The 25,789-nt window shown below is 42.0% G+C and overlaps 1 protein-coding gene across 11 annotated transcripts in view; it reads left to right on the top strand.

The window, feature by feature from the left end:
* Positions 1 to 25,789, top strand: part of LOC122577958 (TWiK family of potassium channels protein 18-like) — a 361,683-nt gene that overhangs the window by 83,335 nt on the left and 252,559 nt on the right. The window contains exons 3-8 of one of the 11 annotated variants that reach the window (XR_006320447.1): positions 11,551 to 12,385; positions 12,535 to 13,359; positions 13,427 to 13,558; positions 13,705 to 14,088; positions 14,167 to 14,934; positions 15,417 to 23,084. The exons of 7 other annotated variants lie outside the window; for them this stretch is intronic. The gene's annotated coding sequence lies outside the window, so the exon portion shown is untranslated. 3 more of the 11 variants (XR_006320449.1, XR_006320448.1, XR_006320446.1) reach the window with 3 other exon arrangements.

Raw genomic sequence — 25,789 nt, 5'->3', positions numbered from 1 at the left:
ACAAAGATCGGCAAATGGAAAAAAATGCACGGGAGAGAAACGAGTCGCGTGGAAACGCCGGTTAATTCGATTCCGCAATCTGGTATATCTGTTTTTTAATCGAACTTTTTGGCCATGTAACTTTTACCATGGCGTGCGTGCTTCTCCGCGGGTTCAACACACGGCCATGTAGCCAGTTGCGCGACAAGCCAGTGAAACACGGTCGTTTTTCCCCTCAAATCGAGCACCGTTAGCCGAAATAAGATTTTTCGAGTAAAAGCGTCACGTTGAAAACACGAACGAAATTCGAATACGGCGAACCGTTGGCGTGATTTGTTAATTGGTTCGCGTTTCTTCGAATATCCTCGCACGCCTCGTTTTTTACGCATTCGCTGCCTAAATCGCGCGTACATCGCTATAAATGGTGTTTTGTACTTTTTTAATACGTTCACTGCGTAAGACGCGTGCTCGAGTCGAGTGTTCTTTTCGATCTTTTGGAAAAGAACGTGTCTGACAAATGACAGTGTCCGCTATCGCTATAATATTTATAATTCTCTTCTTTTCGTGTAGCGGTTGAAAGCGATACAGCGTGGTCGTAAAAGCGGCCAGGCATTAAATTTTACGCGTTTGACGACCGAAACACGTAAGTCGAGATATTTTAAGGAAGACACGGAGCTTGGTTTCGTTCAGAGCCGTTCCATGTCAACTGACAACTACGTATTTCTGTCTTTCAATTCGTACGTAGATCGGCGGTAAAGAGTCGCTCGGCAACTTTAGTCACGGGATGCGTCAGCCCCGAGAGCAACTAGAGATCAATCGGTATCATCGTTTAATGTTTCAATTTACAATCTCGCTATATATAGCCTACAGCTGTACCTTGTACACATATAGACTCGTAATTGATACCGTATCCGTATCGTTTGTATTGAAATACGTAATTGATATCGTCGTCGATTTACGTACTTCATCCGTAACATCGTTGCGAATAAAAACATTTAGCTGGCTCGTAAATGGATTTTCGTTAGATCCGGACACCGTGGACATACGAAATATACTTCTGAATAATGCGCAGTGACCTGGAGTCGCGGACACGGGAGGAAAGAGGAGCAGCAGGTGCACGGAATGTTTCCCTTGAAAAGAACGAAGTTTCCTATTAAAAATTCATTTTTCATCGAAAATCGAAACTGCTAAAAATTCGTCCGGTGTTCGTACGCTTTCCTGTATGTTACTGGCGCTTCGACGCGAGACACAGGAAGAGGAGCGGAGGAGGCGGAAGTAGAGGAAGAAAGGCAAACTTCTCTCTTTTCCACGCCGACGTTTCCTCAATTTCTGTGCCACACCATGCACCTGCTTACCTGTTACCACATTCCTTTTCTCTCTTCATAACCGATCGCGAAAGCCTATTTTTCACCGATAAAAATCAATGGCACATTTTCGCGCGGCTCGTACGCCAGACACGTCGACATAAAAAGCACTTTCCCCACGAAGCCCCCCGTATTCGTTGGATCCCGTAAGGCGCTTAACCTCTTGACTTTCGTAGCCGTTCTATAGAGGCGCATGGTTTTGCTTCTTCGCGTCGTCGTTTCGTTTTCTTTTTCTTTCGCCGCGTTTTCGGCTTCCTTTCACGAAGCTGCCTACCAGTGGCACTCGACCAAACGATGTACGATTCGCGTTCTCACGTGCTTCGTCCCTAGTTTGTCAGCAGCAAAGGAACCTCTAGGCACCGATGATTCTTCATCCTTTCGTGCCTCGGAAAAAGCGACGTTCGCTCCCTTTGATCTTTTCAAACTGTGTATCCCGTGTCTCGTCGTGTATTTCCGTTTCGATGATTATTCATTTCTTCTATAAATACGACAAATAAAAATTCTGTATTCTGAAACCTAGCTTGCGGGAGAATTATTTTTTTTTTATGAAATATAAATCCATTCGTCAATGAAATGTAAATTAAATCGACGAATTCAAAGGAACGGAGTATCGTAAAATTACACGATACGGTTACCGTTGAAATAAGAGAGCGCAAAAAGTGAGACACTTAACGTATTAATGTTCAACAGGTGAAACAGTTTAGCATTGTCCTCCGTGCATAAATTTTCGTAAACGTAACGCAGTTTCTCGTTTTGTCAAGTATATTTTTAATTATGTTTATCTCGTACACTTTCACGGTTTAAGGTCAGCTTTCCCTGTTCTCGCACATCTACCGTTTTGAACCCCTTTTTATGCAGACATCATATTCGGTTACGACGTAAACGGCGAGGCAAATTATCGGTGAAGTATCGGTCATTTCGCAATATTGCGCTTCACCCCGAATCGAGTTCGATCGCCGCGAATCGTTTCTTTGTCTCGTAACAATTTCAAGTTTTCACGATAAGCTCTGGTGTTCCGTTCGTTCTTCGAAGTACGCGTCGAAATGTTTGGAGCTGGTTTTGTTACATATTTTCGCTCGTACGGCGCTTGAGATCGTGTGTCAGCGTGCAGGCTGAATACTTGGAGACTTTTCGGGCGAACGCATTGCCAGGTCGGGGGTTGTTCTCTAGCGGGGGCTGAGCTGCGGCAAATTTTCCGCAAATTTGCCAGGAAATACTCTTTCTAGTCGGCAAAGGGGCGGCCCGTTGGCCAGGATGCCTGGACTTCAATTAAATTCCTGAAAGTTCTCAAGTCCACCGCGTGGTCGCGACGCGGTCGCGGACCGTCCATCCCACGGGAAATTTAATTAAAAAAGTGCAAACACGCAATTTTTCCAAAGTTCTCGCAAATAATTGCTCCTTGACGTTTGGAAGGAGAAGCCAGAGCTTTGTTTGCACGCTGGTCAAATGATATCTCACAGGGATAACGTCTAATCCAACGTCTATCCGATTCTTACGTTCGTAGTCTTGCGTGCTTTTACGTTCTCCGGGACAAGTTTCTCCTTGCGGTTCCGCTGAGAATGTCGCTAGTAAAATTTGTCGTGGTAGCGAGTAAACAAGCACACAGTTCTGGCAAATAAATCGCTTTCAATCATTCTACCGCGTATATTGATATTTTAAGTGCTCAAAGTAACAGGACTATAGTACGTCCAGGCGAACAATCGATTAATATGCTCTCGAACGTTTGCAAACACTTTGCGTTGAAATATGTCGAAAACAAGGGCGTAAGCCTTTGCAGGTATTCGTCGATGTGGAAGACAATATAGAGTCATTTGTCTTTACTGAACGCGCACAAACGCAAGCGACCATTTTCTTTAATGTATCGGCATTACTCCGACGCTCGTAAACGTTCGCGATTATTTGCTGTCCATCGCGTGTTTCCTGTTTCTATCGAAGTAAATTGCCATTAACGAACGTTCGCAAACATTTTGTTCGACCGATAGATACCTAGCTTTGGAGACTATATTATTGACACCATTTGTTTGCCCATGTCGTTAGCAAATACGACGTATCTATAATTTCTACGTTATCCTCTTTTAAACGAGATACTTGAAATTCCATTTTTTTTCATACGCAAGTCATTTCATTTGCATTATTCATACATATACGATGGTGCTCCGATGCGGTTCGGTCGATCGATTCGCGTCGTGCCACCGCCGAGTCTTTCCGTCTTTAATTCCAGCTACTCGAACAAAGGGTAATTGCCATTCGAGGTACGCGTAACGCTTCTGTAAAACAATAAGACGCATCGCTGCAGAAAGTTGAACAATCAAGTCCGTTAGCTGGTCTCACTTTCGAACTTTTCGCAGCAAGATGTCGTTCGAGCACTTAACTAAATTTGTGGTCCGACGACCACAGCTTGGCCTCGACCTGGTAAACTTACTGCGCGAGTTCAAAGATGCGTTAATTCAGACACGTTTCGAGGTTCGACTAGTCGTCAATAGGATTATTTAACTAACTAAACCGAACAAAAAGGCTCGAAACAACTTTTCAGTCCAGTTCGGATGATTATGCCAGCGTAACATCGTACACGTAATAAATCCCATTGCGTAATCGCGATAGCATAAAGTCCGATAGAATAGAGACGCGATGGTGTAAGTGCCATTCGCTGTGATCGACGAGGATAATAAAACACGACAGAAAGGGGAAAAAATCGTTGGGAACCGATAACGATTTTATATGGAGTGGTAGAGATGCGAGCGATAGGACGTTTTCGTCGATGAATTTTGCGCGGAAACGTTTGAAATAGGCCGCACTCGATCCAGCCGTAGCGGGAATATTTTCCTTAACGTTCATCCGTAATTTCGATGAAACGGAAAGTTTGAAAGCAATGGCCCGATCGACGAGCGCTCCTTTAAACGCTCGCGAGGTTCGTCCGCGAAATTTTCGCGAAATTGCAGACTCCGCTTGGTTTCGCCTACTTTTCCCTCTCTCTCTCTCCTTCTCCTCTCTCTCTCTTTGTCTCTCTTTCTCCCGTCCAAAGCCCCGGGCACCCAGAAAACTTTTATTTATTTATCCGCGTCACACAGCGATACGGTTCGTCCTCGAGGAATATTATTAAAGCTGCCGGGGCTCCTGTTTGACTTGGAATGGCTGCCGTTGCTCGCTCGCGGGGTCTCCAAACTTTATTTGTATTCTGGCCGCGTTTCACCGCGACGCAATACGTCGAATGAGTGCGAAACAAGCTATACGAATTGACAACTGGGTTAGATACACCGGTTGGTAACGAGCCGCCGTAATGCACGTGCAACCGCACACGAATCTACGTGACGCCTACCATCGGTTTATATTGGCAAGGCGCGCGCGATTCCGCGTCATATCGTGCGCGTTGTCGCGCCAATCACCCGCACCTAACGCTGCTGATCGCTGATCACGCGGCTATTGTTCCCGCTGGATAAAAGTAATTGCCCCCACCGAGAATTGCCGACGATTCGTTAAAAGTAATTGTTTGCGCCGCTTTTCACGCTGGACCGAGCTAATTGCTTGTAAGATATATTTTTACCCGTGATTGGCCGTACGTACCATCGATTTTCACGAGTCAAAGGGAACGATCTCGAGGTATTATCTTTTATCGTTAGCCATTACGTTAAGTGCTTAGGCATATCGATCGCCCAACGATGGAATCTCCTTTGTTCTCTCTTTCTCTCTCTCTCTCTCTCTCTCTTTGTTTCCCTTTTTCAATTTTGTTTCTTTTTTCATTTTGTAATAAGTACACACTTGGAATCTTGTTTCGAAGTTGAAGCTTAAATAACCGTGGAAACGTGCTTGAGCAATTAAAGGCTGCCTTTATGCATGGGTTTTTGAATACTTGAGAAGAAACGCATTTTAAGTTTCATAGGAGGAAGTGGATCCTTTGAAACACGACAAGGAAGTGCTTCAAGTGTACGCGCGCGTCCAAAAATGTGTTCCCCACGGCGCGGAAAGTGTACGTCATAACCCGTTCTGAAACGTGAGAAAGTAAATAAAAAGTTTTATGCAAACGCGCGTGTAGTTACCCTGTTCGCTGTGCGCGTGTCACATTCGTTGCCCTCTGTCTCGTATTTCTTTGAAGCTTCGTCTCTTAAATCGCGCAATTACTTGCAGCAAAATATTTTTTCCGCCTTTCTCACATACGACCTCGCTAGTTGCTTGTTCGTGATCCGACACTACTCTGCCATTGCCGATTGTTAGCAGCAGCGGAGTGTCCATGAGGATTTCTCCAGGTACAAAAAAAAAAAAAAAAAAAAGAATATTGCCTGTTCGTGAAACTTGGAATTCCGATTAATTTTGCCAAACTCTACGAATCAATGACGACGGACGTGTACAATTTCCAAAGCATCGACCGTTTTTTCTCGTATAGAATCCTGCGTTTATGATCGCTCGAACATCGATAGCACAGTTATCTAGAAACTTTAATATTCCAGTTGACGATCGAAATACGTAGAACCGCGTTGTTATTAAATTCTCGAGCAACCGCTGGAAAAGCTGTAACAGTTAACTATTCCGAAGTTTTCGGTGAAAGATTTAAAGCGAAGTTTCGCCGCTAATAGCTTGCATCGGAACACGCTGTTTACGGTTCAAGCAACAATTCTATTTGCATGATCAACTATGTGAATTAACCGCTTGATTACGACCGTAGTAGCTGTGATTCGTAAAACACGTTCTCGAGTTCGTACGATACTTGGGCTCTCGCAACTTTGTCATTGTTTCGCGTGCAATTTTAAGCCTACGTGAACAATACTGGAATATTGATATTCCCATGATTCTGGCTTGTCGTGGTTTCTCTTCAATGGACGGCGTTTGACGATGTTGTTTCCACATACTCTGCGTTTGACGAGTATACGCGTCATCGCTTACTTCTTACTTCGCGACGCGTTTTAGGAACTTTTGAAAGAGGTTGCAACAGCTAACTTGTTAATAATATATTCGTTCTATCGTTGCGTTAATTTAACGATCGATTTTAGAGATTACGTTGGTCATACGGGCTACCTCTCAAGGCTTGTGGTTTACGGCCATGTTGTTTCACGATTCAGGAAGTAGCTAACGATACATTGAATTGCTACGCAAGCCTGAAATTTACATCGCGTTGCTTCCTGGTTGTGTAGCAGCGTGCGTGTCTTTACAACATTTGCACTACGGAATTAATGATGATCGTTGACAAGTTCCGTTGAACACGGCAGCTTAGATTAGAGACAGCAGGTTTCATAGTGTCATTAATTGGATTATACCTCGATAAGCTACAAATAACATAAATAATAGAGAAAATGGGGAAAATATTTTGAGTTAGTTTGAGATCGTTTGACTCGGAAGAATGAGAGTTTCGACTATTCGACGTACGTATCATCTGTTATTATTTCTCAGCTAAATTTTCATTATGCCATCGACGAACGTGTTATGAGATAGTTGTAAACGTATGCGGTTAACTTGTACGAAATTCATTTATTTAACTTTCTATCGTTTTAGTCGCACCAAGGTAACGATTTGATCGATTTACTGCAACTTGTACAGCGAGTTCTCGTACCATTGTTGGAACATCCGTTTCTATCTTGGTCTTTAAAACATCGTTATCCAGAGACCTGTCCTGTTCACGAACTCTCTGTTCCTTAAGACGATATCGGATGTAGCACATCCTTGGCCACACGCGGGTTTAATGTTTCTTGCTAGTCATGCTTTTTGAAATATTGCTAGAGATTATATCGTCTTTCGTGAAATATTAATAGTCTCGTGTTCGATGATATATTTTGTAACATTATACTTTATAGTTTACGGAATTTGCATATTAAGAGATTTATAGCGGAATATGTATAGTGAAATACGGGCTGCAGTAACTATATCAAAAAGGTACAAAATTGAGGTATTATATCATAGAATTAATACAAGATAAAATTCACTGATTGATGGGTAGATTAAGTGAACTGACGCAGTAACAAATGCCTACATCATCCTGCACGCGTACGTATGGCATTTGCTTTAAATTTGTTACTCAAGTGCACACTGTCGTGTCACGCTTATCGACCATGAGTAATGCGATTCGATATTGACGTTTATATCAATGTCGGAGACTTGATCGGAATTAAAAGAAATCGAATTTCTCAAGAATTAAACGTTCCTCGACGCGTTATTTCGTTCCGTGTCCTCTTGGTTGTATACGTTTCTTCGTTTTTCATTTCACTGTGTATGCACGTGAATATTGTGGCACGCAGTGATCGGTAATTTACGCTAAAAATGTGTATAATTCGCGCAAGACAAGATTCGATCACATTTAGTAGCACCTCGAGAATACTAAACGCCTATTTGATTATTCTGTGGAAAGCCACGGGCGGAATGATCGCGGTGCGTGTATGAAATTAGTGTAAACATTGTTTATATGTGCTATTATTTGTTAATTATTTATGGAGGCAAAGGATCAGAGGAAATATCGATTCTCTCTAATCGAAAATTTCATGAGGCCATTTTCGATACGCAGCTATAATGTTTAATCTACAATTTTTCTCACAAAACGTCGCGTAGAATGACTTACGTCTTCAAATTGTCATAATCTTCTTCTCTACGACTTGTACGAGTTAAGCTGCTGCTCGTGTATCGTTCGATTTCAGGATACCTGCGCACCCCGCTGCTTAGGCTGACCTACTTACGTTCGTGTAAGGAGGTTTGCTCGCGTGCAGGAGTATTTTGGCCGATTTCTAATCGCCAATAACTTAAAAACTAAGCCGAAAAAGCAATCTTTTTATTCTTGATTTTCGTCTTATTTCAGCTTCAAGAATCGCCCTTTAAGTTTTCTGATTTAATATACTCCGTATATTAGAATCGTCATCACTGCAGTCCAGCGTAGTATCTTCTAAACAAAGATATTATACTATATGCGTCTGGAATTTGCAATTGAGTTACGCCAGTAGCAGCAATTTCGATATAGTATCTCTTTTGAATACCTTTTGCTCAAAAACGAGGATGTTAACGTGGTTCTATAAATTCCTGCAACTTGATTACTTTCTGACCGCAATTTCACCGAATCCTTTGCAGCGTGGTACTGCATGTGCGTAACTATATTTTGAATGCATTGCAACGGTGCACATTGAAATTGTGGCTGTATGCGATTCGGGCTTCCAGCTACGTGGAAACGCACTCTACGAATAAAGTTAGAAATTCATATCTGCAATGTTATTCGGGGAATTTGGGGGGGGGCGGGAGAAGTTCGAGAACGGGGAACAATGGCAGGTTACGAGTAATCTTCTATATTGTCACTTATCGCTTTAATCTTGGATCATCGCGATCTTTTCTTATTTGAAATTAGCATTTAAGTATTAAGCAAACATCTTCTTACAGTTCTCTCAGAGTGACTGTACATTCTCAGATAAATAGCTAGGTAAAAGGTGGTACAGTCGAAGGAATCTTATCGTTAAAATGTTAGTTTCCAGTTGGGAAGGAAATGAGAACTCTTTATGGAAAGTTATAACTAAAGAACGTAGTTTTCGTTTAATCAAGAGGTTCTTTCTCTGCTTGTCGTTGTGTTGAAATAAGGGTGTATAGCTTGTAACGAATTTATCTTATCGCCGACGTACTATCCGTTTAACGATGTATTCGGTTAAGCGAATTAATTTCGCGTTGAAAGTGAAATCTTCGTATGAAGATGAGAGGCGATGACAAATAGCAAATGGATTTTCAGAATCAGTCGTATATATTATTATGCGACCGTGACGATAATTTGTCAATAATGTCTTAATTTTAATTGTAAAACTCAATGAAAAAGGAAAGCGAAGCAAGTATTTATCTTAACGCCGATAATGCGATAATAACGACAAGCAATCGGTAGTAGGAAGTCAAGGTCAGATGTCAAGCAGTTATACACAATGCATTCCTTTGTCACAAGCTAAATTCTACAAAGAGAGTTTCTTCTGTTTCTCTCGTTTTCTCTGAATGCGCTCGACACAATTTTTCCGATTCCACGTTTCAGTGGTTCTCAACTCGCCGCTAATAACATAGCTAGCTCGAACAGCCTCAACCAGCTGTACGAAATTCCTCTGTGTTTTGTGCCGTAGCTGGAGAGGCAACGTATTGTTAACATTTCTGGGCGCATACAGGTCGGTACTTTGACCACTGCCCTCGTCTCGGTCTTGAAAAGAAAACAGCAGGAATACGACCGCTAAATTAGCCAGGTCTTTCGTTATTAGATTACTTCCAAGTTACCGTTCCTTCCTGACGGAACGAGGACGTTGTGTTTTGCTCGTGAACGTAATCGGATAAGTGGTTGTTTTGAATTGTTCAACCAAGCAGCATTACGAATTAAAGAAACGAGGGACAAAATTCGATAATCTCGTTGGACCGAAGAAAATTGCAACTTAAATATCTCGTTAACGTTATAATTCTCCTCTTGAACGGCTCTCGCGTTATAATCTGAGAAACGGACAGTTTTGTCGAATTCTAGATTTTCAACTTTGCGAGGGACGCTAAATTTTAAACACGAATCACGACATATTCGTGATTTTTCAGGCTTCAATCGCGTTATTCGATACGTTGCGCTTTGTCCCGACGTTTGGCGTACATTTCACTTGAACTTTTCAGGGCTAACCCGAAGGAAGATCTTTCTAAACTCGAAGCATCGTCGCAAATATGTCAATTTTGTGATACCTACACACGAAATGTGTGCCATTTGAAAACTTATTATCAGACGTGCCATAAACTCGAGAACAGAGAAGTCATTTATACGGTATTATATCGTTTGTGTTTTTCTCAATTCTCGGAGTTTACGACCGAAGCCTGTTGTTTTGCATTAGATATATCACGACGAGTAGTTTTCGACGTATAACCTTGAGTAGGATACGTAGGGCGTAGTATCAATCGTAGCATAAACCTGAGCTTACCTTGCTACGCTTGTCTCTGAACCACTACGAGCAAATTCCAGATTACCCTACGCCTCGGATAACATTTACATATGGCATACATTTGCCGTTCCAAACCAGCAGGCAGAGGATCTCCGTCGTTGCGGACCCGCAACGATACAAATTTTGGTGAATAGGAATCGCGCAGAATAACCGCAAGGTTAGCTCTCAAGACAATTGGCAGAGACATAAACGATACATAATATAAAACAGTATGATATAAATGGTGTGTAAATCTGTCCGTTTTCAAGTTTATGGCGTGTCTGACAACAAGTTTCCAAATGTAACGTATTTCGTCTGTAACATCACGATAATCGAATACGTACTAAGCATGTCACACTGGAAATTTAAATAAAACGAAACAAATGGTTGATAAATCGTATATTTCATATCGTTTATTCGATGAAACGAGTTGTTGAAAATTAATTTGATAAACAATGTTCGCGGCGAAGAAGATTAGCTCAGGCTTTGCAACTTGCAGGGTAGAAATACACTGGCGGCTTAGAGTTTTCAACGAGTTCGATATCTGTTACGGATTCGTAGATTAATCGAGATGAAGCGAGAATTTTGCACAGCTTTTAACTTTTTACGGTTGATATATTTCGATATTTAAAAATTATACGGTTCATACGTTAAAGATAATAATACAACGTGCAGAAAGCTTCAAAGAGGGTATCGCTGTAACATTTGAAAATTAAAAAACATAAAATCCGGTATACGCGGAGGATTTTATTTTCAAAGAGCTCTCTGCGAAGAAACATATGGAAGGCATTTTAAACTAATGTTTTTGTGCTAATAAGTGTTCATGAAAATTAAACGCTCTAATTCCCCATTTAAACTTAATTTACAAATGCGAACAAGCAAGATACAGGATAAAATGAAATTTACCATATTAATTTTAAGTACAAAGTGCGCGACTCCTTTAACAGTTACAATATTTTATTATTTAACAAACTACTTTAACAGCTTTCAAACTTTATCTTTCTAAAAGCAACGTCCGCTTGTAAAAAATGTTATTCCAATGTTGGTATTTCGATTTATTCTTGCATGAAAAATCGCTCCTCTATTGTACCACATTCCACCTCCAATAACTACAAAGAATTTTTAACATATTCTATAGATATACAATAAAAAATAAAGAAAATACAATTCGGTAAGTATGTAATTCGAGTAACACAAAAAAAAGACCGAATTAATGAAACTAATTGTTAACTGAAATTATCGATAACAGTGATAATTAAACGATACGTCCAATGATGATATGCTTCGTCGCACTCTTTTCACGGCAGTAAAACCGATTTTATAAATTGCAGATAATTAAATGCCTCTTCGGCTACGATGTCCTTTTCATTCTTTTACGCGGGGAAATCCTCATGGACACCTCATCGCTCTTCTGGGAAGCGGCGGGATAGTGCCAGACTTACTAACTAAAACCCCACGGTGGCCTACCTGACGCTTAACAGGGTTGCCCCGGGACCTCTTTCGAATTGCTGCCGGAGCACTCCTGCGTCTTCTTCCATTCTGAGGAAGCCATTCCTCAGGTTTAGTTTGGTCATTGAGAGAGGCCACCCCTTTCAACGCTATCTCCTGGGCCGTCATGCAAGTCCGAGGAGGACCTAGGGTGCAAGGCCGCCCTTCGGCGCGGAATCCTACAAGGGTAGGAAGTTCTCTCCGCCCGCTCCTTTGCGAGCATTACTTCTTCTCAATAGGAGCGGACTGCGAGGAATTCCTGTTGCCCTCTCAGCATCTTCCACGACTGACGAGGAGTCCAAACTCTCGTCAGTCGTTAGTCGCAGGACATGGCGGGAAGCCTCCCACACCGGACAAAACTTCAGCGTGTGTTGGGCCGTGTCCTCGGCTTCTCCGCAGTGGTGACAGGTGCTCGTCGCCTCTCTTCCAATTTTCTGTAGGTACTCACCGAATACTCCATGCTCGGCAAACACCTGCGTCATCCAGAAGGATAACGGGAGCCTTCCACGTTCCCTCCAAACCTCCCAGCTCGGAAGAACCTCGTTGAGCTGCTGAGAGTAAAATATCGGCTGCCTGAAATTCTTCCTAATTCCTATCGATTGATATTTTTGGATACAACGTTTCATAATGGCATGTTTCAGTTGTGTATGCAGTCGTCGTGTTAAAACGTGCAGCAACGTGAGTTGAGATAGATATATTGAACATGTTTTTCTATTATTCATAACTAACTGGAAAAATCGAAGCCGATAGGATGTACGTTCGTACGAAGTTTTTTCCTTTTTTTTTTTTTTGTTTATTTTAACGTACGTTCATCTCGTGAAATACAGGCATGCATTTATGAAGCATCCTGCGCACGGAGGAAACAATCGTCGATTGCTCGCCGTAGATTGCTCGGCTTCCTCTAACAGGCGTGGCCCCGAAGCAAATTTCCGATTACCCTAGCCGGGCTAACATTTACATACACCATACATTTGCCTCTCTATGCAGCGATCTGCAGCAAATCGCGGGGGCTCGCGTTGACCTCCATCGAGGAGAATCCTCTAGGAATCAAGACTATAGGTATCCATTCAGTCTGCACACCATCGGAACTGTCTGTGGCCAATAAAAATACCAAAACGTTTTATCGCTACGATGAATGGCAAAGCTGTATCGAGCTCGCAAATTGCCAGGTTCTCGCCAGACGTTGCGATTTTCATTCTTTTCCTTCGTTGTTTCAGTCTTATTCCCCTTTCATTGTGCAAACTTGGTTCTCCGACTGCCGATATCGTGAAAACTTAAAAAACATGCGCCAATTCGTCGATCGCGATGCACCGGCTGCAGGATGTTTCCCTCGTGGGAGAACTCCGCGCTACTTTGCTGTTGGAATTCCATTGATAATTAATGTGCTCACGCACGCACGACACTTTTGACGAGTAAGCGCAGGAGCTGTACTTTTATCGCGCCGCTTGCAGTTCTATGAATCCGGAAGAATACAGGAACCCGCGGCAGTCTGGAAATCTGTTAATCTGATCCGTTACGACCTGAAAATACCATCCAGACTTAGTATGCGCCAGTCTTCTACTATCTTCATCTCCATTTCGCTATCGCGCTTCCAGTGACCGCACGATAACACTTTCTCTCTCTGTACCAGATTTTTGGAAATTCCATCTCACGTGAGTTTCTGTCCAGTCATCCCTTACCCTACACATTGGTCTTTTAACGTATCATTTTGCTTTACAGTTCTTCGTAGGTTGAGCTATAGGAGTCTCTAAAGTCTCTAATCCATTGCAGACATCCGTCTGAACAATACAAAAAGGAAATCGCGTCAGTCCGAAAATTGCCGTCAATCGATTCATTTGCTTCTTTAGGACGGTCAGTTACAGTTTTACAATTAATTTCGCATACAGTTTCATAATTAATTTCATACACAGTTTCTGTTCCACGTAACTCGGTTCTCTTTCATCTAAATAGTAAATAAATATATCTAATACCTACGAATTTCCAACTAACGATTTCAGAATGTTATCACGAGGACAGGGTTACCACGGGAACATCGAAGTTTGCTGAGGCAGTTAAAAGTTGGGCGGCGACGGTAGAGCCGGAATAGTTCGGTTACAGTCGAAAATGGCAATAAAATCTCGCGCGGCGCTCACGCCTGGAATGATTTATCCCTAACGAATTCGAAGATTCGGCTTTCTTGCTTGTGACGGTTCGACCGTTAAGATAACTGGCTTAATTGCCTCGTTCGCTGTGGTTCGCTCCCGGAGAGGCGAAATTGAAGACGACGAAGTTAGACGCTAACGAGCTTTGCGATCGGTTTCCTGCGTTTCCTCGCGAATTTTAGTTCTATATCCTAGAGTTGGGTCTCGTCGTTGGATATATCCTCCACTTTGATTTTGCACGTATGTGGTTTTTTTCTTTTTTTTTCTCTTTTAAAAAGACTGTATGTTTCCTTTTAACTCGAGAAATTCGTTAAACAGATTTGTACGCTGAGACGCGGCAATTGGCGAAATTATAAAAATTCTATGCATCGAAAGCGAAGCTTGGAACGTTGGTGAAATTGGAAAGCGAGTGGAACGATGGAGTGAAACGCGAGACAGATAATCGCGTGAAACGAGAAAGCGAAGCGGGGCAAATCGCGAGGACAAAAGACCGAGCCTTAGATTGAGTGCGAACTCGCTAAACAGACTGCGGCAAGTTGCCGCGTACACCTTCCTTCTATCTCGCCTTCCTGGCCTTCTCGCGTCAGGCGCATTTGCATTTGAAATCGAGATGAACCTTTGGATAAAAGGAACGTCCCGTTCCACCGCTATCTTCAAACACTGGTTTACTTGTATCGTGTGAAAGAAGGGGCCAGGAAAGCTCGATGTGGCCAGAGAACGAGAAAACACGAAGACAAAGAGGGATGAACGGCGCGGCTGGGAGACAGAGGAAAGTGCGGAAATTTCGCAACTTTTCCCTGGCGCGACTATCCGCGCTGTAACTCGTACAGGTTTTCGCGAGCTCAACCTGCGCAGACTCTTCGAAGAAAGGAGGCAGACTGCACCCTATTGTTTAGCGCGGGAATGGATGCGAGCTTGGTGGAATACAAAATAGAGACGTGACCTACCTCGATCGTCGTAAGCGTCGATAGAGCCAGAGGTGATGAAATGGTGGAAGGAACGCTGCCAGATAAGGAGAGAGAGAGAGAAAAGAAGAAAGAAATCGCGGGAAGAACGCATCGTGATGACGACACTCCGACGCATAGCGTAAGATTCGCCAGTGAATATCGTCGTTCGTGATCGGACGGTGAAAGATATTGAGAAGCGATTTCGTTTTATGCTTAGATGTCTTTTCTCAATTTTAGAACGTTACGGTGTGTTGGAATTTCATCGATGGTGTGCACGTGTACACGTATAATACTCGTATTTTTATTGTATCTTGCTTGCTGAATCTGGAAAAACGCAGGAGCTGCGTCGTTCGGAAAATCGCGGTCAACCAACTCACACCCACGCTCCGGAATAATTTTAACCCCACTGTTCTTCTTGTTGCTTCTTCGCGTTTACATCTTCCCACGTTTGCATTTTTTCACGTTTATGTTTTTTTCAGTTATCTTTGCTTTTCGTTATTTTTATTCGCAAAAAATATGGTGCACGCGAAAGACGATGAAATTATATCGGATGCTGGGATCAAATATTTAAAAACTGTCTATATTCGAGCGATATTTGTTAAGATGTGGCATTAATTTCAGGTCACACAGATCGGAGGAGAACAACTGGATTAAACACTGTTTCGCAAATGATTTCACACGCACAGTTTCACTCCATACCCAGTGTCCTTTCATCGTGCAAACACTATTTACGGAGAATTCCATTCCACTCAATATTTTCTATTCGTTACACCGTATAAATACAACAAAGAAACGCAACGCGGTGTGTCGACGTTGAATTTGTACGAGTCATTTTTCGCGTTAAAAACCGACATTACCCGAGCGACAATCGACTCTAGTACAATTGCATATCGACAAGCGTTTCCGTGGTGCGAAAAATCGTTGGATTTCAACGAAGAATCGCAGCAAACCGGAAGTTGCTTGATAGAAGCTGCAGCAACGAAACCAATAAACGGTGGAAAATAGAAAAACGCAGGAATTCGCAAAGTATCGTGTTCGATCTTAAAACTGAATGGAACGCTGATGAAAATCGTCAGGGATGGTGGTTGCTGAAGTAAACCGATTGCAGAAGAGAAGGTAAAAGAGCCGAGGATATAAGAAGATGAAGAAAAGGGTAGAACGATTTGGCAACAGAGGCGCGGATAAATAAAAGCGAGAGAAAGAAACGGCGTGGAGGACCGTGCCAGAGTGTACAACTACGTGTCGGGAAAGAAAATGAAGAGAGTCGAGTCTGCGCGGCTTCGTATCTGTTGTTCAAGCTACCGTTGAATCTAATGACGCGAAATTCCGGTTGCATTCGCACCGGTTTGAAGTTTTATCATTCGACTTGGCTGGAAATTTTTGAGCGATCGTTTCTCTGGCGCGCTCTGCGTGCAAACCTTCTTCCGCTCTCTTTGCTCTATCTTCTTTGCTCGTTGCTGTTCTTTGACTGTGCGCTAGCCGTGATTGCTTCGTTGCGCTTGCTCTTTGTCGGGAAAGAGGAATGAAACGTCGCTGTTGGCGTAGCAGATCGAAAGGGAATGGCACGACTGACCAACTGTGGCTCAACGTTCAAATATTATAATGCTCGTCGAGTGGTTCGTCGATCGAGAAACTCGCTTCAAAGCGCTGGCAAGTGTGGCGATAAATTCTGTTGATTTTAACGGCACTACCGGCAGCTAGAGATGCGAAATATCCGAAGAGAAAATAAAATTCTCCGACTATTCTCAGAGCTTTTATATGAAACGAGCTTTTTTCTCCTTGTCTGTAATAGCTTCGCTGTATTGTTTTTGACTCTAGTTCGTAGAACGACGATATAAATTTCGGGCAATCGTGCGCGAAACTACAGACAGGAATCAGAACGCAGTTACAATAACGTTGTAAATTGAAAAAGAGGTCTGTGCACGAAATCGTTCGTGCTCGACATACATCCTAGAGCTGCAATCAACCGCACGGTCGTGTAACAGCGCTTTGCATGCAAGAAATTGGATCGCTACGAAAGGTAATCTGATTCCGACCCTAAAAGAATGTCGTTAAAATCCTTTATTTCGCGCTGTCGTGCTACTAATCGCTTTATATCTAGACTCGCATCAGCATGCGACTTGCAACGATTTCCTTCCGTGAAACGCGTTGATATCTTACCACTGTTTCTTCCATGCTGCCTAATAAAACCCTTATTTTCGACACAATGCAAATGAGCAATTAACGTAATTAGTTACATGTTGGAGATGGATACACGGTAAAATAGTCGTTAGACTCTAAAAAGATATTGAAACGTTATTCGAGAGATTTGTGATTTGAAAAGTCGGATAGACCATTGGAGAAAACGGTCGATCGAAAACAGTTTCTTCCGAAAGATTTTGTAACGGCAAGCATGAACATTTGTAATAATTTACAATATAAGTCGTAAACTCGGTACTAGACTTAACAAATAACTGTTATGGGCTGCCTTCCGATCGATTAATCTGTCGTCCGCAATTAACGAGAAACTTTTTTAATTAAATGAACCTTCACTTATAATTAATTTTCAACGTCTTACGATGAATACACGTTTTTCTCCTGTTGGTCTTCTTATTAGTTTCCGACGATTTATTTTCACGGTTCTTGATTACTTCTTAATCATTTCGCTGTGCAATTAATAATCAACTTTATAAACAGATTTTATCGTTCACCGTGAAAAGCAAGAATTTAATAATGAACAGTATGCACTTAATGCAAAATTTTAATAATGTATATTTAATCTCTAGCCGATGCAACGAATATTAAACAGTTTCCAATAATTTCTAGATTTATATTTCAAAATTGCCGATCAATTTCATCTAGTCACCTATGCGTAGCAATGTGTGATTAGATGTAGTAACAATCGATGCGTATCGCGTAAGTAGAACGCTGCGTCAGTGATATAAGTCAACGTTTAATCAGCCATGCTGTATACCGCATTTACCAGGCATTGCGTTTCACGTAGGTCGAACGAAAAATTCTTGGAATGGAATGAAAAGACACTCTGTACGGTTTGCAAACAATTTTTATATTCCAATATAACGTATCGAAGCTATTATAGCGTCGTACATACTTTCCTTCGCGAAGACTTGCAAAAGATATTCACCAACGGTTTCTTCGACGTCCTCGTCTCGCAAGAATTTCTTTTCAGCGGGAAAATTTTTAACCGTGGAGATAAATGGAAGTCAGAGACAACTAAATCTAGCGAGCAAGGCGGATGTCGCAATAAATTGTACTTCGTTCATTTTGTACCTTAGAAGCTTGTACGAGGACGTTCGTTACCTCTCTAGAAGACTACTTTTCTTCGTTTTGTTAAATCTACGTCGATCGTTTCTAATCCTCGTAGCAAATATAACCTCACGACACAGGTTAATTTTCTCTAGCTCCTTCTCGTAGTTTGCTCTTAACTGACCTTATTCTCGAGTGCATACTGTCACCTACTCCTCAGAAGTACGCGCGCAGTTCCTTACGAAACTAACCAGCTCTCTGGCCTGCTGCAACACTAAATAAATCAGAATTAAACACCAGAGCTAGGAGAATATTCAAATTTCACTCCAACGTGTCTATACACTTTAGGCAAATACATTCGAAGACCATAACGAAACTTATTTCCAAAAAATGTTAGATCGATTAATAAGTCTATTCGCGTTTCCTTGCGAGAACACAGGGGACGTGTTATTGCTTTCGTACAAAATGTGTCGAGAAATACCTGATTTATCCCATCTGACTGTAAATGTATATACACCTGTGTGTTTAGGAAGATAATGTTCCGAGTTGCGTCAGCGGTTCGTGAACGTTACACTTCAGTCCTTCGAGACAGACACGAAACTCTGCCCTGTTCCATTAATCATCGTGAAACCTTGCAATCTAAAATAAATATACGTCTTCCATAAAAAGTTGCAATCTATATGTATTTTAGATTCTTTAAATAATTTTCACATTTCTTGAAACTCTACATTGGTAGAAAGCGAGCGAATTTATTACTCGGTTCACTATGTAATCATCAGCGTGCAACATAATAGAAAGAAACGATATCCAGCCGCAATTACGTAACAATCAGCTAATGCACGATTCATTGGAATCTCTCTCACTTTTCTCGTTACCAATATTCTATACTCGCTAAGTCCAAGCACGTTCTTCCATCCGCCAATTCTATCGCGTTGTTTCTCCCGATGAATACGAGCGACGCATTAGTCCCGGAAGGCTGCATAATTACAAATGACGAAACTATTACGAGGTTCGGTGGAACTTTTGCGCGAACCAAGAGCCGAAAGCTCAACTATTCGCCGGCGTATGTAACGCGCACAGATACAACGCGCGTACAAGTACACGTACACGTACGCTGGACGAGCAGGACCTCACGCTGACAAATTGTTATCGCGACGTTTCCAGGATAACGAAATACATAATTCAGCCAGCGTTAGTGGCGCGGAACATTCAGACGCCTCTAGGCTATTGTCGAAACGCCCGGCGCGACACGCTGCAACGAACGAAGGATTTTGTATCGTGGATTTTGTCAACGTTGCGTTGGTCGGGGGCGAATACGTCCAAAGTTTAACTGACAGCCGTTCAAGATGCGTATAGGAGATGGAAGAGGCGACGACGAGCGTCGAAGTGTCCCGTCGTGAACACCAACGACGAAACCGCTCTGACACGGAATTAATTAATCATTTATTTAAGGACGGCAAAGAAGCGGCTGGTCGATGAATAAACGAGCCGCCAGATTTATTAAAATATTGCCGGATCGAATCGGCTCTGTTGGAAATTGTTAATTTCTGCTGGAAATAGAATTTCCGATTGACCGTTGGGCTGCGTTCGAAGTATCGTAGATGGAGCGAAGTTTGCTTTCGAGAGGTTTAATCGATCGTTTATTTATTCAGGCAGCGATGGAAATTGGTTGGAACGAGAAATAATATTGCGCGTAGATGTTGGTCTCCCTTTGCAATTTAATGTCTTTGACATCAGAAATAGGTTGTCGCCTGGATTTCGTGCTGGATACGGTGCATCTTACAACGACGTTCGTTGTTCCCTCGAAACCGCAATGTTAGACTCGCGCGGCGTCAAATAGAATTGTCGAAAGAATTTTTAAAGAGGGGGGGGGGGGGAGGCGGAGCGGCCGAAGAAATCCTCGCGCCGTACGTACAGCGAGAGAAAAAAAGTGGAATTCCTGTCAAACGTCAAAGCGGAAATTATTTTTCGACGTCGTCCGCTAGGATGTTTCTTCCTCGCGTGACGTAAATGTGGCGGAAAAGCTCGCACGAAAAGACGCGGAATAAAGTGAAACGGTAGCGGGATACCTCATTCTCGGAATTTTCGGAAGCATTTCCGAGAACACACGTTCGAGCTTACTCGCTTCATTCCTTCGTTCTGCTCTGTCAAATTATTCAATTCATTTCCGCGCGGCTTCCAACTAACTCGAACTCCTCCGATTGTCTCCCACCCTACTCCTTCCTTTTTCCTCGTGACTTTCAGCCCACACCAATGACGTTCAACTTAAATGCAGATTTGCCCTTTCGTCGCGGATTTCACGTTATCGCTGTTATCGGAACAATCCCGAAGAGGTTGCTTCGTGTTCGACATGGAAAATAGACCGCACATAATTAATGCATTTCGGGTTCGTTGTCCTCGCGTTGCTTCGTTTCATCGATATGTGTATTTCGGATTTCTTTCGTTTAATACTTTAATATCCGCGATTTAATAAACGCTTCGTTATTCGAGGGATAATAAACGCGATATTTTTTAGTGTAAATATCTCTTATTTTTTCGCGGAGTTTTTCTGCATTTATTTTTAAATTTATCTTCCTTTTTTTAACATTTTAGCACGCTATCTATTTTCTCTTAGCGTTCCGCGAGCCCTTAGTTTATTTTGCAATAATATTCGTGTAACGTGCAAGCGTTAGTCGAATATTTTTCTCAAGTATCTCGCTAATCGAAAATTCAGCGTCGATGGTCTTTTACTGTATTATTCGCACAATTTTCAATGGATAATTTGCAGGGGATTTTCGTCCGCTTTTGCACGGTGTCTGAAACGAACAGTGCATCGCGGTGATATACCGAGGTAATAGAGTTTCACCGTGTGTGTATATTTGAAGCATGCGAACGCGAATTGAGTTTGATCGGTGATAGTAATCAATTACACGTGAAAGTAATTAATCACGATATAATCTTTTGACAATGAAACGCACAGTCTCTTGTTTACGTACGGAAATCTCGACATTTTGTTTGAAATTCGCGTTATGCGTTAAAAATACCCGTTTTATTTAATATATTCCGTGGTAGTAAGGACTCATAGTGCACCGGGCGTATAACAATGAAGCAAATATTACGAGGGAGAGAATTTCTGATTGACGGTGCAGATGATATACGAGTTTCCTAACAAGATATCCTGTTGTTTCACGATGAATCGCGCAGATATTTGAATCGAAACGAGATTCCCTGGAATTTCGGTCGATGGTTGCATTCAAGGGAAACTGTAAATAGTTAGCGAGAACACGAGCGTTGTTTCCCGCAGAAAACTTAAAACGACTGCATCAGATCGAGTATAAAAGAACTTTTTCCTATAGCCCATGTATACCGCGTTAATTGTTGTTGTCCGATAAATCGTAGTTAACCGGTCTTCCCAATTAAATTAATTAGCTTTTGAACAATTGTCAAAGGGAACGAACATCTTACAGGAATATCGTGACAGAGCGAGTCTCCTCCGAACTATGTCAGTCCTGGAATTAATAAACGAAACATATATATACATATTTCGAGTCATCGAACGTTGCAAATAAAAGGAGATCGAGGTATAGGGACTGTTTTACAGGAACGGTTAAGCAACAAAAAGATCGAGGTAAATGGGCAATTCCTCCAAGAGAGTGGTAGTTAACCGATGAAAAAAAATTCCAATTCGAGAGATATGAAAGCGGTTTTTCGTTTGGCCCGTGTAAATAACTGCGTCCGATTTATGGAGCGCATCACAGCGTAATTTAGGATAGGCGAGCTCAGCTTCTCTGTTGGGCGTAAAATACATACCGCGGAGAGGCTGCTCCTCGAAGCATGTTCACTCATTACCGTGACTTAAGAAGAAGCGAAGCCCGGGTAAAGGCGAAATTGAGTGAAACGAGATTAAAACTCGGAACGAAATACTGTGTAAATTCATTGCTTCGGGTGTCTGGCTCGATGAAAGGAGCGACCGTTGCACGCGGAGCAAGGAATTTCTGATAGCGTTAAAATGCACGTAACGAGCGCTCTGCTAGCTTCCCGTGCACCCTTCCTTGCCTTCGTACCGCTCTCCTCTTTCAGCTTTTCTCCGTTGCGCGCGCGGTTCCTTCGATCGCTCGTTTTCTTTAATCGACGAATCCCTCGCAGTGGCTCACGGCTCAACGACGAACGCCTATTTCATCCGCCGGCTGCATTTAGTTTTTTCCCCTCTCCACCAAGCATCGACTGTTTCAGTGTAAATTACATACATTACGGATATCTTTCGCTCCATTCATTGTCCAGAGAATCGAAATTAAAGAGGAGCAAAGATCTATACATTCACGCGAAGCATCGCGTGTTTCTTTCCACCAGGAAAGATGCTCCACCGACGTATCTTGATATTTCGATATAAGTTTCGCTACTCTTTCGTCCTTAAAACGAAGCGACGATATCGTCGTTGTACGAAATGGTAACAACGTTAGAAGTCGTCTATCGCTGTGTACGTGTGTCTTTTTTCACATTTTTATTTCGATTACGCGAAACACGGAGGCTGCGCGAGTCTGACGTTGTTTGTGCGTAAATTAAAAATATTTGGCTCGTTGTGGCTCGCGGGAGTGAACGTGGTAATTGAATCGAGCGAAGCACGGAACAAATGAAATATCCGTTTTATTTCTGTTGCGCGTGGCTGCCACGCTCTGAAAATTCCAGCAGCTTCGTTTTCTCTGCAATTATACGTATACGCGATACCTTTCTGGCGATGGAGAACACAACTTACTTGCAACGCGTGTCTCGTTATATATCATAACGGCCGTGCAAACCTACCAAAGTGAAATACGAAGTTTCGCGAAGTTCCAAATCCCGCATGGAACGCTAACTACGTGAAATGTTTTCACTTGAAGCTCGAAAAACGGCGACGAGAATGTACTTGTTTCGCTTCGAGCGTGGGTTTATCGTTTTACCGGCGAGAGAATGAGACAGAGCGTTTAACATTTACGACGCTCTATAGTTTTTACATCGATGGGGAATTTATACTTTACGCCGAATTCGAAAATGATACGATAAATAAATGAATAACATTTCCAATTTTTACAGGAGGGCAGTGGAGTGGTCGTGAAACTGGAAGGTGATCGATTTCGAAGCAATCACCTTTAATGTTCGTACTCGATTCACTCGGAGTAAACTGTAATGGATGTGCTCGTCGATGTCTTTTAGAACTTAACACACCACCATTGATCAATAAAGCCCAGCTGCCATTAATGTCTAACCGAAAGCATCGAAATTTTTACGCTCCGTTCCCACATTTATCGTTATTAAATTTTTTAATCTCGCACATATCGATGTAAATAGAATTAATTTCCACGCTCGAATAAAATAAGTTAAATACGAACGTAAATATAAATTGACTTCTTTAATCATTCATCAGAGTAGAACGAATAACATTTTTTCCGTTTTAGAAGCACTCGAATAAATGTTAATTACGCGCGAATATCGTGTTGCATGGTGTCTTATAAGGATCTCTGTTCGCACGAAAATAACTATAGTTTGTAAATTCGTGCGAACAGGGAAATGTAGAAGATATAAAATAAAAAAAGGAAAGAAAGAAAAAAGAGAAGAAACTAAAATAATATTTAATACAGCGCTACTCTGTTTCATATTCCTTACTATACTAACATTTTCTATTTGACTAAATTTCGTGGAGTATCCTATCGATTCGAGCGCGATCGAAATAATTTCGATAAACTATTTCGATTCCTTTTGTAATTTAGCAAAGGGATGTCGAAATTGCAACTTCTTCTTGCAAACCAGCTGTAATTCGAAATATATTTCTTATTCCATTGATATAACGATTTTGTCAAAGGGTTATTTTACGGTGTGCTTTAACGTAGAAATATACGTGTGTGAATGTATGGAGGAATAAAAGGAGCGTTAGAAGTTCGGTACGGCGGCAATTTAGAACGTCCAAAGATAATGAAATGAAACAGAAAAGGACAAGAAAATTCCGCGTATGCAGGAAGTTGAAAGAAATGAAGAAAGGACGTGAAATGGGAGAGAACAGCGGTGTCTGTATTAAGATAAGTGAGACTGGAATGGCTATTTGAAGAATGTTATTTGGAATTCAGCGACGAACGCGAGTTCTCCGGATGTAAAAAATTCGTCACCATGTCTTGTTTCCTAAAAGTATCTTCTTAGATCATTTGTTGCCCATTTTGACGTAAACAGCATCGTGAAAAGCAAGAATCATCCTACAGGCAATGTCCATGAATTTATAAAAGAAATTCAAGCCTTTGGATAACGTTGACGTATATTCATTGTAATATTTAATAATTGAAAAAAAAAAAAACAGAGATGGAACGTTACATCGTATTCAATTTATTAAAAATAGGTAATGTACACGTGCAACGTGTAGAATATAAACAACACAGCGAATTCAACAACTGCGACGTGCATCGTACAATTTTAATCTCTCTGCTTCCGAGTCAGAAAACTACATATCTGACGTTTCATGTCCGAGAGGTTTAATTAACTCCGTCAAAGAGCAGCAAGATTACTATTGCAAACGATCTCTGACAATTTTCAAACTCGACAATATGAAAAATGTTGCACTTCAGTCTCAAAGAATATGCCACGCAATTTTCACGGTTATGTCGACAGGAGGGGAAAAAAAAAACGTCGCCGTTTGGCTGTCACGAAATGCAGCGACGTTTATTTTAATTGCAACAAAACGAATGGCTTTTACTTCGTATTTAGATGAATAGGTACCGTCGCGAATATACGTATATATTCCGTTGCTGTTGCTGGCTACCAAAAGTAAGATTATATCTGTCTGTTTAAAATGCGTATAAACTAGAATAATTTGAAATTATATGGGAGCGTAGCGGGTTGGGAGCAAAGTCGCGAGATATCATCGATCTTGCCTTCAAATATTGTGCTTTAAATCCACGAGCGAATACGCTACAGGGGAAATGAATTTAGGTGAGAGAGTTAATGAACATCATATGGATCCCGGTGCACTTACAACCGCAAAATCAATTAGCAACGAATATAGCACTTGGCATCTAGGCCCTTCGTATAAAGGATCGTTCAAGGGTTATTACTAGAAGATCATAAATTGATAATATTATCTTCAGCGAGATATTCGAAGAGATGATTGCCGGCATTAACACTGCGTTATGATCTTTGAATAATTACGGCGTGCATATTTTATTACGTATCCGTCTAATCCAATATTTCCACTGTTTCGTGTTCGCCCGTAATATCGACGAGTTTCAGAATTATCCTTCATACTCGTTCAACTTTACTTTCTTCTCTTCTTATTCTCATATACGTAGCGAGCTTCGTACTCTCTCGCAATAATCAGCAAATTACTCACGAAACGATAGACGGTGCGAAATGGTCGATCTCCATTCGTACGGCTTTCATGGACATATCGAGCCTAGTTCTTTCTAAGGGAAGTCGATTTATGCGCGCTTGTAATTTTCATACGGGCGTTGCGCACGCCGGTAGACGACGAAAGTTGGAAAATATCGACGCGCAGACGACCGAGAGTTATCGGTGGACGCGCGAGCTGACCCTGCTGGTTCTCGTGAATTCGCTAAAAGCTCGCCACGCTACCGCTTGTAATGCCTCCCGACACCTTAGATTGATTAAGCGGCAGACGGGCCGTTGCGCGGCAGCCAGCCCGCTGCTAAATGTCTCGCATCTGTCACCGAGCTTTTCTACGTTCGAGACGAGGCGAGGTGAAACGGGGAGAGGCGTGACGAGGCGAAGCGAAGCGAAGCAGGCGAGGTTCC

Source organism: Bombus pyrosoma, linkage group LG3, assembly GCF_014825855.1.
Source record: "Bombus pyrosoma isolate SC7728 linkage group LG3, ASM1482585v1, whole genome shotgun sequence".
NCBI lineage: Eukaryota > Metazoa > Arthropoda > Insecta > Hymenoptera > Apidae > Bombus > Bombus pyrosoma.
This window is presented reverse-complemented; position numbering and strand designations above follow the sequence as displayed.